Genomic DNA, 16294 nt, shown 5'->3' with positions numbered 1-16294 from the left:
GAGAAGGAAATAATACAGCACACAAAAGGTATACACTCTGAATGAGACTTGATCAGGAATTTATGGGTAGAGAAAAATAGAGGGAATGAGAGGACCCCTAGTAAAGAAAGTTGCTAGAAATGGTTGAGAAACCTTGAATAATTAAAAAGTAATAATCAATTTTAAGTTATTGGTTTCCCATGCTGACTTTCCAAGTTGAAATTAGAAACCAAGTCAACAGTGACTACAGCAAATATAGCCCAGGAAATTTGCAGAAATCTCGGGGTGGGCCAAGGAGTCAAGGGCTTCACTCAGTGTGACATGGGAGAGGGGGAGTCATCAAGAGATTCGCCAGGGATCAAGGGGCAGCATGACCCTAACTGGCTTCTGCTTTCCCACACCCAGAAAACCAAAACTTTTATATGGCAATTGACTTGTTAAACTCTTCACCTGGGAACTCCAAAACTAATGTAAAAAATTGCCTGGTTAATAATACCTAAAGAGTCTTGTCTTCCTGTGGTTTTTATATTGATACTTTTTATTATTATGTGATTCAGTAACACAGAACCAACTATGTCAGTATCTGGTTCAGTTTAAGTTTTATGGTATGGTGTTGGCTTCAAACAGTGCTCATTGCTAGGTTAGAGATGGATTCACAAGTGCTTTGAAAAGTGCTTTGGGATTTTGAGACAAAGCTTGTATGGCAAGTTTTCTCATTGGGTGAGGGAGCTTAGTGGGAAGTATACTGGATGGGAAGTCAGGAGATCTTGGACAATAACAGGATTCAGTTGAATTTAATTTCCTTTCCTCTAAAATAAAGCTAACGCTTATTTCAAAGACCCATTGGAATAGTAAACCATCTCTGCAAGCCTAGTACATGTCAGGAACGTAGCTGCATTTAAATAAAACTTGTATACATTCTTTCAACAAATATTTCTTGACTGCTCATCATGTGCCAAGCACTATGCTCAATGCTGGGGTCAAAGCAATGAAGAAAGTCCTCCCTACCCTTAAGAAGCTCATTTCTAATGGGGAGTTAGGAAACACACAAACACAAATAAATAAAATAGTTATAAGCTGTAATAATTGCATAAAGGAAACAACAAGGGGCTAAAGAGAAGGTGGTACATTTTAGATAAGCTTGTTGATTTACTACCTGCTATCAAGAGGTCACTATTTCTGAATAGCATAGATTTAAGAGACTATTGCTCTATGTATAGAGTAGTTCATAATATATATTTGTTTTCACCTTTTCTTTCAATTCTGACATACTTGCTGTTTGGCTTGAAATGATCTCTGTTGGGTCAAAAAATCTAATAACTCGGTTACAAGGACTTATTTTTATTGCTGGTTATGGAAATGTAACTTATACCACTCTGCCTCCTATTCTGTCCAAATTTGGTTAATTATTTTGACTTGGAAAGGTAAATAATTGAAAAGTTGGGGCAGCAAGGGATTTGGTTTCAGATTGCTGTGGTTCATGACATTTCGTTATGAATCATATGTCAAAGGAAATGTCTGCTTTGTAAGTTTCAGCCTTTCAAATACTGAAACTTGGCAAATGTCTGAATCTATGCGTTTATTATTATTATTTTTATTGGCATAATAAACTGTTGGTGACTTGAGTCATCTAAATAACCATTTTACTACTCAAACTGTTCTACTTTCTGCGGTAAGCAAGGTTGCTCAATTTTTAGAACTATTTTTAGCCAGGTAATAATTTATATAGGACTCATAAGGCAGGACACATAGCTCTATCCTTAAAAGGTTTTTTGAAGGAAAAAAACATCATGCCTAAGGGACTTCTGGAGTTACCTATCTCAACTTGATGTGAGAATCTACTGTAGTAGGAAGTTATGAAGAGAAAAGACAGCACAGATTTCTAATTATGATATTAATCAGTTGGGCCAGCTATTTCTAAGACGTTAACACAGCTTTTGAGTTGAGATTTAGCTAAGCCTAGCTCCATACATACAATGCTGGAGTTGGAAGAGAACTGAAAAGAATGGTTTCTGAGTCTGACAAATGGTTGGAATCTCATGGGAAGCTGATAAAATATATCCATTCCTGGGTTCTATCCCCATTACACTAAATCAAATCCTGACAGGCTAGGGCCAAGGAATCTGCATGTTTATCAAGTTCTCAAGATGATGAGCAGCTAAATTTGGAAATATATCTAAGACACAGGTGAAGGCACTAAGGTCCCATGTTGTAACGGGAATTTAAGAAATAAAATATAAGGTAGGAAGTCATTCATTCATTTATTCATTTTCTTTTTCAATGAAGAGTTATTTTACCATGTATACAGCATAAAGTAGAAGCAGGAGATGGTGAGATGAAAAAATATGGTCCCTGATGTCGTGTATGTATTATTCTTATTAGCATCAAAGGAGTATGATAATGTAAATAAGTATATGAACCTATTAACATAGAGTATCAAAGAGTGCATATATTTTATTTTGTTTTTGAAAAAAACATGAGATGCAGGTACTAGTATTTTCAAACTACTCTTTTTCCTTTTCTACTTTATCTTAAGCAGAGGGCTAACACATATGATTAACAAATTTTCTCCTTGGGAACAATAAATTAAATATAAAATAAATTAAATATAAACAATAAATTAAATTAAATAGCACTTAACATTTATTAAGTACTTACAATATTGTAGGCACTGTACTAGGTACTTTATATGTGCTAACATATAATCTTCACAACAACCTTACGAGACAGGAGCTATCATTACTTTTATTTCATAACTAATGAAACTGAGGCACAGGAAGGTTAGGCAGTGTAAATTTACACAGCTTGCAGGTAGCAGTGCTAGAAGCTGAAGTTCAGAATTGGTGTGCTTATTATCATGTCATTCTTTCTCTCTGGAATAAAGGAAAAACAAAAAAAAAGTTGGCATAAAAAAACCCAGTGGTACCTTATTGCTAATGACGAATAAGACAATGGTATTCTGACATTCAACAAGACAGCAATCACTAGGATAACTAAGCATTATGAGTTCTTTGTTCTACTTCCACAAAATACGCACGGCCACCTCCAACAGCAAAGAGACGGAATAAGGGGAAATAGTACACTCTGTAGACCCTGGAGAAAAATAAATCACTCTGAGATTTGACAACAATAAATTTTTCTCTGCACACTAATCAAGCAGATAGAAGAGGCCATGGCATGCGATTTACTTAATTAAATCTCTGAGGGAGGAGAGTGAGGTAGTTCATACAGTGGTATGCTTTACACGTTGACGGAAACCAGTCATGTCAGCAGCACAAAAAGGGTATCACTCTAACAGTGACGAATGCAAATGCTTTGGAGGGTCTGTCTGCCTCTGTTAAATGTGACAGGGCCTGCTGCATGTCAGAAAAATCAGGAGACTTCTTTTGGCAACTGGTGCCTGAGTCCTGTTGTTTCCATTAAAACTCACCCTCAGTGTATGGACAATCATTCCTCAAGGCCTTCTCCTGAGGCTGCTCTGGCAACCAGCAGGACCAGGCAGCTGTTCTTGAGCTAAATGCATGAATGTGGTCAGATGAGGATAAGCAAATTGTTTCCTTATTCCTTGGAGCCCCTGGGCCATCTGGGATTCACTTTAGGGTGTTTTGGAACCTGCAGCCTTCTCCAGTTCTAGTGTCCTTTATATCTTCGCATGTCTTAAGCATGTTAATATAGTTTGGGAACTATATCAGTCAGGACAGTCTGGGTTATGCTGCAATAACAAACAAACCTCAAGTCCCAGTGGACAAACCCAACAAAAGTCCATATTCTGCTCATGCCACCTCTTCATCATAGAGGGACATGGGCCATCAAGAGCTCTGGCTTACCATAATCACCTAGGGACTCAGGCTAAAAGAAGATCTATCTTGACATGTGCAATACAATAACAGGGGGAGGAAAAGGGAATATGGTAATTACACACTGGCTTATAAAACTTCTGTCTGGAAGAAATAAATATCACATCAGATTACCTTTCACTGACCAAAGTAAGTCACGTTAACTGTGCCTAATTTCAAAGGGAATGGAGAAATACATTACCACATACTGAAAAGACGTGAAATAGAATATATATCAACAGTCCTAATGGAAAAGGACAAATGTAGGAGTCTTAGATATGCTGGTGAGTGCTAAGAACTGAGGAGCACCCACAACTTGATCTCTTGGATTCCTCTTGCTTGATTTAATGGATATCCTTTCTTGTCTTAGGAAATCTTCCTGGAACTCAAGCTAGTTGGTGAGTTTTGACCATCAAGGATATTTTCTTCTCTGCAAAATAACAAGGAGACAGAATTAGGAACAAATATTATGGACTCTGAGCTTCCAGAAAGGTGCATGTGTTATTTTTAAAAATTAAAACTTGGAGCTGGCCTACTGGTGTAGTTGTTAAGTTCAAGTGCTCTGCATTGGTGGCCCAGGATTTGTGGGTTCAGATCCCGGGCATGGACCTACATATCGTTCATCAAGCCGTGCTATGGCTGTGTCCCACATACAAAGTAGAGGAAGGTTGGTACAGACATTAGCTCAGTGACAACCCTTCTCAAGCAAAAAGAGGAGAATTGGCAACAGATGTCAACTCAGGGTCAATCTTCCTCACCAAAAAAAAAAGAAAGAAAGAAGGGAGGAAAGAAGAAAGGAAGGAAGGAAATAAAGAAAGAAAGAGAAAGAAAGAAAGAAAGAAAGAAAGAAAGAAAGAAAGAAAGAAAGAAAGAAAGAAAGAAAGAAAGAAAGAAAGAAAGAAAGAAAAGAAAATAAAGAAAGAAGGAAAACCTAATAGATTTGCCTAAAAAACAAAACAGATGACAGGTGACTATGTATGTTTCTTGCTCAAATCTACTCAAGACTCTCCAAAAATGTCTACAAGGCTTGCTCGGGCAATATTTGTGTCACACCACCCCTCGTCACTTCTCACTCTGGTCAAAGTAGTTAGATTTTTTGGTTAATTTTTTAAGTTAATTATATACTAGTGCAGTGATTAATGGCTGTGGAATGAAGTGGTGGCCACGGTCTTACTCTCCAATGGCCACTTTGCAAAGCTGGCCCTACTGTGGGATGAATTCACCCCTACTAGGCACTTTGTCCCAAACAAATGCCACACCACACGAGATAGTGTCTGCCCCAGCTCTAAAAGCTGTCCCTTTGCTGGGATTATAGTTTCTAACTTTGAAGGAGGGGTAAGCTAATTCCACAGAGTTCTCAAGTAAGACAAACACAAGAGGACTCTCTTAGGTTATTAACAACACTTCTCTTCACATTTAATTTCACATCTCATGAGGATGTGCCTTGGAGTGACAGATTTCATTTATCCCACTAGAAGATATAGTACAATATTCTTGGAAAGAAAAGAAAAAGAAAATGAAATGAGCGTTTATCCTTATATTTGAATTCTCTTCTTTGTAAGCCCAAGGAAGTGATGGTACCGAAAGATTTCAACCAAAGTTACCACTTTTAGGTCTTCCAAAATACTTTCTTCAGTGGAAATAGAGGGCCTTGAATTTATTATTTACTGGGGTTCCATAGAGTACCTCCTCCGCAAATCCATCAGCGAATCCTATGGACTCTATCTTCAACTCTTGAATCTGACCTTTTCCCACCACTTCCACCACAACTACTGTTGTATCTCATCTGGGTTATTAAAATAGCTTCCTGAGTGACCTCTGTGAGTCTACTCTGGCTCTGCTACAGTCTCTTCTCCACCCAACAGCCACAGTAATCCTTTTCACAGTAATTCAGAGAGCCGCTCCCTGTTCACAACCATTCAACAGATCCATATTACAGATAGAGTGAGATCCAAATCCTTCTATCGCAGGGCATGAATTTCTGACCTCAGCTCCTGCCACTCCTCTCTGTCTCTCTTCTGGCTAAATAGGCCACTCACAGTTCCTTGAACACAAGAAACATACCCAAGGTTTTTGTACCTGCTTTTCTCACTGCCTGAAATCTTTTCCCCCAAATACTCCCTTCACTTGAATATTTGTTTGTTTGTTCCTTCACTTGATTTAAGTTTCTGGTCAAATATCACCTTACTAGAGGCCTTTTTCTTGACCACCCTATCAGTTTTCTATTGCTGTATAAAAAGTATCCCAAAACGTAGTGGCTTAAAATAATAAATATTTGTTGTCTCACACAGTTTATTTAGGTCAAGAATCTGGAAGCATTTTGGCTTGACGGTTCTGACTCAGAGGTTTCAGTCATGTCAGCCAGGGCTGTAGTCATCTGAAGGCTTGACGGGAGCTGGACGTCCCGCTTCTGCAGGCGCTAACTCACAGATCTGACAAGTTTATGCTAGTTATCTGCAGGAGGCCTCGGTTCCTCACTGTGTGGACATCTTCTGGAGATGGTTGAGTATCTTTGCAACATGGCAACTGGCGTTCTCCAAAGTGAGTAGTTCAAGACAGAGAGAACAAAGAAGTCCCAATGCCATTTATAGCTTAATCTTGGAAGTCAACACACCTTCTCTTCCGTGTTATTCTATTGCTAGAACACTACATCCACCCCTCAAGCAAGGGGAAAGGAATTAGGCTCCACCTCTTGAAGGGATGAGTATCAAAGAATTTGTGGACATATTTTAAAACCACCATAATAAAAACTATATTCCTCATGCCACCCCTCCTACAACTACCTATTGCCTTACTCTGCTTTATTTATCTTTATGCCACTTAACACTCAGGATATATCTTCGAAGAGTCAATAAAGTAAAGTTAAGCCTGTGGAGTCTGAGACTAGAGTGTCTTAATTCAAATTCCGGTCGTAGAACTTATAGGGAATAAAACCTTGGAAAAATTACATAACTTCTCTGTGCCTCAGTGTTTACATTTGAAACATGGCATACTCATAGCTTCTACCACAAAGGGTTGTGGTGAGGAATAAAGGAATGGATAGGTAGATAGACAGGCGTAGTACTTAAGACCATGCTCTGCATATAGAGCTACAGAAACAGTACATGTTATTATTATTCCTACTGTTATTATTGGCATTCTTATTTTTAGTAAACGAACAAGTATTTCTTTATTCCTTCCTTACTGGAATGTGATTTGCATCAGGGCAAGGAATTTGTCTGTTTGTTCACTGCTCTGTTCTCAGAGCCTAGATTAATTTTCAAAAATACGTATTGAATGAATTTATGCTCCAGAGGGCAAAGATATTTAGTTATATATTTCAGGTTTGGCAGCTATAAATGTATTCATTTGTATCCATTAATTGTATCCATCCATTCGTGCATTCAAAATGTTTTGTGGCGTGCTTACTAAAAGTCTGACATACGCAATAGCACCTATTAAAAGCCATCATCTTTCCACTCAAATATAATTAAGTGTTATATCAGAAGACATTAGAGGAGAAGAAATATGAAAGAATTGAGGGGAAAGAATAATAGGAATGAAGATAACCCGTGCACATGCCCAGGGCTATGATATTGGCAATTAGATAATTTACGATTGTTTGTAAATTGTCTCAGTGAGAAATACATAGGTTAAACTGCTATATCTTTTTACTTGAAAGATCATTAATTAATTCTGAACAATTAGAAGTACGTGGGTGAGGAATGAGAACTTTGAGATAAGATATAATTAGGCAGGTGCTGCTAGGGTCTCCCTCTAGCTTCTCTCAGGGCCGCATACAGTGCTTTTTAAATTTAATTTCAATGACAATCCTAGAATTTCTTAACAAATTAATGATCCGCAAAAAGTAGAGGTCTATTACACATTTTCTTTCAAAATTCAAAAACTGAAAGTGTAAAGAAATTTGAAACATAACATTTGTGTTTTAATTACACAGTATATGAGGACTTCACCGAATTTCCCATTTTGCCCAAACCAGTTCAAGCCAAGCAGAAAGTGACTGACACAGCTGTCCACGTTGGCCATCAGCCACAGTCAGGCCTGTAGCCCAAGGCCCATTCCGGAAGACGTCTGGAAACCTCATGCCTCTATGATATCACTACACTTCCTCTTGCACCTGCACTTTGCTTTTTGGTATTGTTTAACAGAAACCTCAACTATACTTCAGCCACACGTGGTTGATGAAAAGGTGGCTGTGCTGTGCCATCAGGGCAGGATGTTAACCAGTCCTAGTGCACCCAACCACAGGCATGGCCAGCTACTCTTGAGCGAGTCTGCCTCCAGCCAGGAAAACAAAACATTGCATATTCCCTTTTAATTGATTGCTTCTAGTAAGAAACCTGGTGATGAGGAAGCAGACCTAGACAAAATCTGATGTGCATTGACCTTCCCGATTTATAAATGGCCACTGTTTCTTTTCCTGATCATTTTATGTTCATTTTATTTTTGCTGCTTATGTGAACCCACATAACAAGGTGTCACATGTATTTTCTTTGTTTATCATTGTGGATTAAAATGTTAGTTGTAAAATTATGCTACGATTCTAGGCAAAGAAACAACAAATTAAATCTATTCCTGACTATTGTAAAGAAAAGCAAGTACTGAGTCTCTAAATAAGGTGTTTATGCAAGACAGATAACAAAATTTGGATTACTTCATGGAGATATTACAGAGACATCCAATGGTGAGTGCCAGTATCTTACTAATTACAGAAATATTTTAATTTTGACATAATATATTATAAGCACAACAGAAAATAAAGAAGACATCCTACTATTTTCCTTTCATTCATTCATTTAAAAAATAAATATATGTTATACATATTTTGAGTCTGGCATGTGCTGGGCATTGAGGATATAAGGCAGACAAAACATAGATGGTCTCTGAACTCCGGTGCTTACGTCAGCGCTGAGTGTTGGGAAAACAAACCTTAAACAAATAATCACACTAACTGGGGGTGTGGGGGATGGTGTTGTCTGTGCAGGTGCCTTGAGAGAGAGCATGGGGATTTATCCACTTAACATTTTTTGAGGACCTGCTATGTGTGCCCCTTCTCCTTTCAGGCACTATATAGTATTGAAGAAAATTGACAAGAATCTCTGCTTTTATTGAATAAAACAGGAAAATCTCTGATTTTAGAGGACCTATAAACAAAATAAATAGGTTCATTCTAGGGAAGAGTGTATCAAGCAGCCGCGTGGTGACTAATGCAGGAGAAGTGGCCAGAGAGAGCCTGAGTGGAGGTGGGGGGATAAAGACGGGCTTGGAGCCAATTTGAAGGCACTGGCTTTTACCCTGGGAAGATGGAAAGCTTTGGAGTACTTTGAGGCACGGCATCGTCTGATATGTCTTAAAAGGTTGACTCCGTCAGGAAGGAGCAAATGTAGAAGCAGGGAGACCAATAAAAAGTCTATTTTGTATTCCAAGCACAGTAAGTGTGGCTCAGAAAGTGGTGGCAACATAGTAGGTGGTGAAAAGTGGTTGTATTCTGGACACAACTTCAAGGTAGAGCGACAGAGTTAGCTGCTAAACTGAATAAGGAATGGAAAAGAGAGGCGTAGGGAGAACTCTAGGAAATTTTGGAATAGGGAGAGTTTTTAAGGAAGTCTTCCTGGAGAGAATAATTAAGTTGCTATTTGAAAGAATAATAGGAATTATCTAGAAAAAAAGTGTAACGATGGACAGAACACATAGATTGAGAGTTGATTATGTTCCCAGGAAGATGAAAGGAAGAGAATTTTTTATTGAGCTATTGATTAACAAAATAGACTGAAATTAGAGTAGATTTGTTATGCTTGTAAAACTTTTAGGGAAGGTATTATTTGCAATATTTTGTACTATAAAAGCAGGGCATATGGCTCTGTATTAATCATAAATTCTTAAATTAGGCTGTTCTTTAATTAGGTTTATTGTACATAAATTTAATAAATTTTGTTTCAGAATTACTACTATAGAAGGTTTTTCTTGGCACTATTCATCTGTACCCAACCAGAAGGAGAAAAATAAAAGTTGCGTATTTCCAAAATTACGTTGCAATGATTCTCCTTAATGACAAGAGTAGGGAATGAAAAGCAGCATGAAAGTTGTCATAGTATAATGGCCTGACAGATCTGGAACCTTCAACTGTAAATAAATTAGGAGATTTTCACCTTGCTTATAAGGATTCAAGTCACGCATTTAACCTGGATATGAACAGTATTAAATCTTGTCACATATTAAATAAAAAATCTAAGCAAATATGTACAGCATCAGCAAATATGTGTAATATTCTCAAACATTTTATTTTCTGTTAAATATTTATATCTTTTGATAGTTTTGTGTTTATTTTACTTATTAAATAAATTGTTCATCTCTTTTCTGTTTCTTAAACACAGTGTTTAAATAAAAGAAGTCATAACAAAAAGGTAATGCCATCTATGTTGTGTTTAATGCATTTTAAATCATTGCAATTGGACTTTTACTTTTTCAGTTTTTATGGTTTGTATTTTCATCTTTTAGAGCAGCTTCTAGAAGTGCTTAGTCTTAGAAGAGTTATTAACCAAATTCAAAAATTGGGTTATTCAAACTGCCCAAAGCAACGATAATAAAAGACATCAAAGGCTTTGTATTATGCTATTTTTAAAACTAGGACCATCAAATTTGGGTTGATTTTTCTAAGGGAGGAAATCAGAAGTATCAGGGCAGGATGTATAGAATTATGACAAAGAGGCTTTCCCAGCATGGAGCTGAGAGAATAAAGGAAACCCTGTCAGGAACACATCTGGCTACAGCTCATTCTAAAGTGGTACATCAAGTCTTCTAGTTTGAAAATCGTGGTAAACTACCCAGATCACTTTCTCCACGGCTTTGGAAACTCAGATATAATTTGGGGAGGAAAAAAAAGGGGCTACAGTTTTCCTTTTGTGTTTACGTTATTTTGAGGTGACGTGGTTGATGAACCAACACAGAGTCAGTTCAGAAAAGTCAGTTATTTAATCAGACATTTTAGTTATTAAAAAAACCAAACTCTTACAATAGTTGTTAATATTACATGGGGAAAATAACATATATATGAATTATTTTTATTTGGTTTTTTGGACATTAGTCAAGCGTGTGCATATATGCATACGATAAATAAAGACATTTGTTTCCTATAGGCTAAAGACAGAATATCATCCAAGAGATTCTTGCAATTCTTAGGTTTTGGGGAATTTCGTTAGGGCAATTTTCTGAAGAGAGGCAGATGCCAGGAGAAGAGATGGGAAAGCATTGGTGCAGCTGTCTTCTGCATGGACCATAAAAGTTGATTTTATATAACTGCCTAGACCAAAACTGGCCTAAGGCTACCAGGACATCTTTAAGAACCGAGAAGTCAAACTCATTTTATTTTAAAGTTTTATTACCATCTAAAAATAAAAGTGATTTGCATATTGTAAAAACTATAAAAAATAAAGCAGACTCAGGTTAGGTCTAATTCCTGGTTCATGCTTCCTTTTGTCTTGGCTATATGGTGCCATTGAAGTCTCCGCAGCATCTGCTAATTGTGGTTACACCAAAGGCAAGCTGTCTTATAAAAGAAGGTAATATTAATAATCACCTAATCTTCATACAATAACCTCCAGTTTAATAACTGCCTTTTAATGATGTTCATCCAAGTGTTCTCTGGAGAAGAAATGGAAAGTATGATTATTCCCACTTTACTCATGAGTAAAAGAGAGATTTTAGAGATACTGAATCTCTAAAGATATCGAAGGTACTTGGAATTTATCTTTGCACACATGGGATGACCTATTGTGATGTTGATTATTACTATTATTACTACCTCTTTGCTACTGGTACTCTTCACCACAACATAATAATACTGCATAATTTTGCCCATGGGAAAGTATTTCCATTTTGAAGTTTTCTGTCCAAAGTCTATTTATAGTGGGCTTTCTTTCATCTACTTGAAGCATGCTTGATGAGCCCTCCAAGCAGGGATTGCTAACAGTTTTTATAAAGGACTTCTGTCAGCCTTTGCATTCTCTAAACATAGTTGAGTTTTAAAGTGCAGGACTATGGCAGCTTACTACATAATATGGTCTCAATAAACCTGTCAACTTGGCTCAGAAGCATTTCAAAAGCCTCCCACTGGCCCCAGGTGCATTTATGGAAAATGTCCCTTCTCAGCAGGCACATGTGAAAATCTAAATGCCGTGTTGGCCCTAGTTAGAAGAAAGTCCCTAGGAACATCAAGGATTACTGAATGTGTGAATCCAAGTCTGCCTTTAAACTCATTTTAACAACTCCTATCCAATTTTGTGAGGAGTCAAAAATGTTGCGTCTAGGGTCAGTTGAGTCTTATGTTATTAAATAATGCTGATAACCTTTGCTCACTGGTGAGATCTGTGAAGGGCAACCTTTTAGATGGAGGATAACTCACTTGTTGTAACAGCAAATTTGGGACGGAAGAGTTGGAGCTTATTGACAGACTCAATTTAGGCGTGGCTATTGGACTAAAAATAAAGTGCCGTCTTGTCAACCCAAGATCAAAATTCATCTTTGTATTCAAATTTCATATCACCATCTTTGTCTTGGTGTTCCATCACTAGATTGGGTAGAATACTGACCTGTTTCCTGAGAGATATTCTGGCTCTTAGAACATAATGTTTGTCTCTCTGAATACTGGCAACCAATAGCTCCGTTCTTCTCCAGTGAGAGACTCATTCTTCTGGCATTGTACAGAAGAGCAGAACACTTTATGTGGAGTCAAAATAGAAAGTTGAATATCACCTGATAAAAGGGGGTCATAAAGGCCTCCCTTTCCAGATAGCTCTTCCATTTGTTGATGTCTTCTCTTAGAGTTCCCACTTTTGAGGAGGTCATTGTACTCCAACGTGTTAATTTTTATTCAATTATTAGCATTCACAATCAAAACACTATGAATCAGTTTATTCAATTATTTGATTGTCAGTGTTACAAAGAGGCACCAACACAAGTAAGCTTTGATTAGGAAATGAAGGGCTTGGGGATATGACATCCTTTGCAAGGAGGCCAAATTCAGCTAAAGGTCTTTGAAGGGATAGAAAATTTCTCCCATTCCTTTTATTTGCATCAAAATTATGCAATTGTCATCTTTCAATACATATTTAATGACTATCTACTCTACTAAGGCACTGAAATGTTGGAAGATAAAATAAATAATTTTATCTATTTTATCTGTCTTTAGAGAGATGAGGAGACATATAAGGAGATATATATATGTGCACACACACACCTGCATATACATGTATATGCAGGTGTGTATGCTGTATGCATCTGTGCATTTGTGTCTGCATGTAATATGAGGAAAATATTGGCAATGAAATCATAATGATTTAAGTAAAGTATGGTGTGTGAACAGAGGAATTAGAAATTAATCCTCTCTTGTGGGAACTGGACCATGTTCAGAGGATTTGTGCTGTGCCTTGACGAGTAAATAGGATCACGAAAGGCAGGAAAAAGAGAAGAAGGAATTCTGGGAAAGGGGATGACAGGAGTGGAAATATGAATGTAAGAAAGGGGATGGTGGGGCTGGCCCCATGGCCGAGTGTTTAAGTTCTCACTCTCTGCTTCACAGTCCTCGGGTTTCACGAGTTCGGATCTTGAGCGCAGATATGGCACTGCTCATCAAGCTATGCTGAAGTGGCATCCCATGTAGAAGAGCCAGAAGGACCTACAACTAGAATATACAACTATGTACTGGGGGCTTTGGGGAGAAAAAGGAAAAAAAGAAGAAAAAAAAGAAGATTGGCAGCAGATGTTAGCTCAGGTGCCAATCTTTAAGAAGAGAAAGAAAAGAAAGGGGATGGTGTGGGAAATGGAAAGTAATTCCAGCCTCCTGAAAAGTCAAGTTCTTATAAAGATGCAGCAATAAAAACAAGTTGGAAGTAGGACACAGAGGGTTAGAAAGCCATTATAAGGGTTTTGGAATTAACCATGTAGGTAATAAAAATTAATAAAAGAATTATAAAGCAAGGAATAATATGATCAGTTCTGTGCATTATAAAGAAAACAGCTGGCAAAGAGAATGACTAAGGGAGAGACATAGAGGTTATTGCAACAGTTTAGTCAAAAAGGATGTGAAAAGAATATAGAAACTATGAGGGGCTGGCCAGGGTAAAGGAAATAAAAAGAAAGTGGGAGGAAACTAAAATATTGCACCAAAAGGATTTTATGACTTGTTAAATGCAGACATTGGAGCAGTGGGTACCCCTGAAAGAAGTGGTGGGGTCCAGGGCAGGCCACCCCAAAATATCCCACAATGGTATATTGATTATTATGAATTAAAGTTACTTGTTTTGTTTAAAGTTTTGATCTTCTCTCTGTTCCCCCTGAAAGCAGGAAATAAAGCTCCCATATGAAAGATATCTTCCTGCTTTAGGAGATGGAGACATCCTTCTCACCACAGCTAGGGAATTCAGAGCCACAAAGCCTGTATAAAGAAACCTGGTTACTTTTACTAATTTACTACCTGAACCTTAAATTCTACCCAAATTATTTGCAAATTACATACCACAAGCCTAAATTTCTTTGTACTGTCAAATCCTTACAAGTTTGTTTTCTTTGTGTAAAAAGACATGTAAACTGCTTGTTGTTCACTCTCGAGTATCATTTTTATGATCTCCCATACCTACATATTAAATTAGTTTTTCTCTTGTTAATCTGGTCTTGTATCAATTTTATTATTAGTCCAGCCATAAGAACTCAAAATAGTTAAAGGAAGGAATTTCTCGTCTCCAGCAGAAGAATATGTAAAGAAGAGGATTGCTGATTGGGTAGAAAAGAGATATTTGATAAAAAAAATTTTTATTATTATCCCTTAAGCCTCTCCTGATTGATACAATAATATTAATGACATTGATAATAGTGTTAAGTAGATGTTGAGTGTTTATACATAATCTTCAGAACAAACCTGATAAATAGATAATGTTATTGAGAATTTCTAGATGAGAAACCAGATGCAGAAAGGCTAAATGTCCTAGATATTTGAGAAATTTAGATAGCTCATAAGTTACAAAAAAGAATCAAATTCAAATGCTTCTACTCCACGTTTTATCTTTTGAATGTTCCATCAGAGTCACTGCAGATGCACGTCACTGAATTCAACAAACTCAACGAGATATATGAACAGTATAAAATGCTCTTAATCCTTTTGCGGGGATGGGGGCCGCAATTCGGCAATTCTTATGTAAACATGTGAGGCAATTTTCTTTCTCTGCCTGTAGGAAAAAGAAAAGCAAACAAACAAGCAAAATCAAGGCATAAAAGGTTAAAATCTTGCGGGTAAAATTTACAAGATTTAAGTTAGAAATACACTCCTTTGCTCTAATTAACAATACAACTACTTCCTGGATCTGGGGAGGAGGGATATAATCTTTGTTATTCTTTTGAAATTGACACCCAATAATACCTTATATTTCTGTAGTTATTATAGTATAAATTTTCTTTTCACTAAGTTGTGTTAGTTGATTTTATATTTCCTTTTATCCTTGAAACAACCTTTCTTAGTAGATAGGACTGGTTCTTTTTATGTTCATTTTATAGGTAAGAAATTGAGAATTTTCCTCATAGCAATTAAATAACAAAACTGGAACTTGAACCTTAATCTTCTGACTCATTGTCTGGGATTCTTTTCACCATCCCCCATTACTTAAGACAAGCATGTATAATATCTGAAGGCAAGCAAGTTCTATTATGAGGAAGGAGATTGAGAGTTAATTTTTTTAACTGCCCTTCCAATCCTGAAAGGGTTTAAAGAGGAAGTGAAAGCTGGGAATGCTTCATTTGTCTTCTCTCTCTGAAGAGAAGTAAGAGGTATTTTGGAATTCCCTAGAGCCCATGAAATCTACTAAGCAGTGACGGAGCTTCCTGTAATTAAAGGGTACATTACTTTTGGATGAAAGTGGCTAACTCACTTCTGGAAGCATATAGCCATATGCAAGTCTTGATTTAATAAAAAAGAAATCAGAAATCAATCAAAAGTGAGATTTGTTAGGATTAAGATGTTAAATAAATCCATGGTCAGGGCAGAGATGACAAAATCTTTCTCTCTGAGTTGGTATGAAATGAGGAGCTTCTGCAGTCCTACAAAGGATTTTATTTTAGAAGTGGGTGGAAAAGAAGAGAGAACATTTGCTGGTCTGAGCTGGAAGTCGACAGAACTTTTCAAAAGATTTGGTGAACAGATGCTTTTAAAAGCTCTTAACAGCTCAGCCTTCACTACTAGTAATTTCACACAAAGCGGGAGGTTGGAGCATTAATGTTATTTTCCTTCCTTTGTCTATAGTCCCCTTGGCTAACCACTGATAGAGAACAGCCTGGGGCAACCTTGAGAAGCCCCCCTGGTGAAAACACATCAATGTCAGATTTTACACTGGGAGCTTGTGGGTAGCTAGAACTAATTTTTCCAGTTTCTCTCCTACTTCACCTCTTCTTAACCACATTAAAAAGGAGATAATACCCATGACCTGTCTCCAAAG

The sequence above is a fragment of the Equus asinus genome, chromosome 7 (genome assembly GCF_041296235.1).
Source record: "Equus asinus isolate D_3611 breed Donkey chromosome 7, EquAss-T2T_v2, whole genome shotgun sequence".
NCBI lineage: Eukaryota > Metazoa > Chordata > Mammalia > Perissodactyla > Equidae > Equus > Equus asinus.
Note: the sequence above shows the minus strand (reverse complement) of the source record.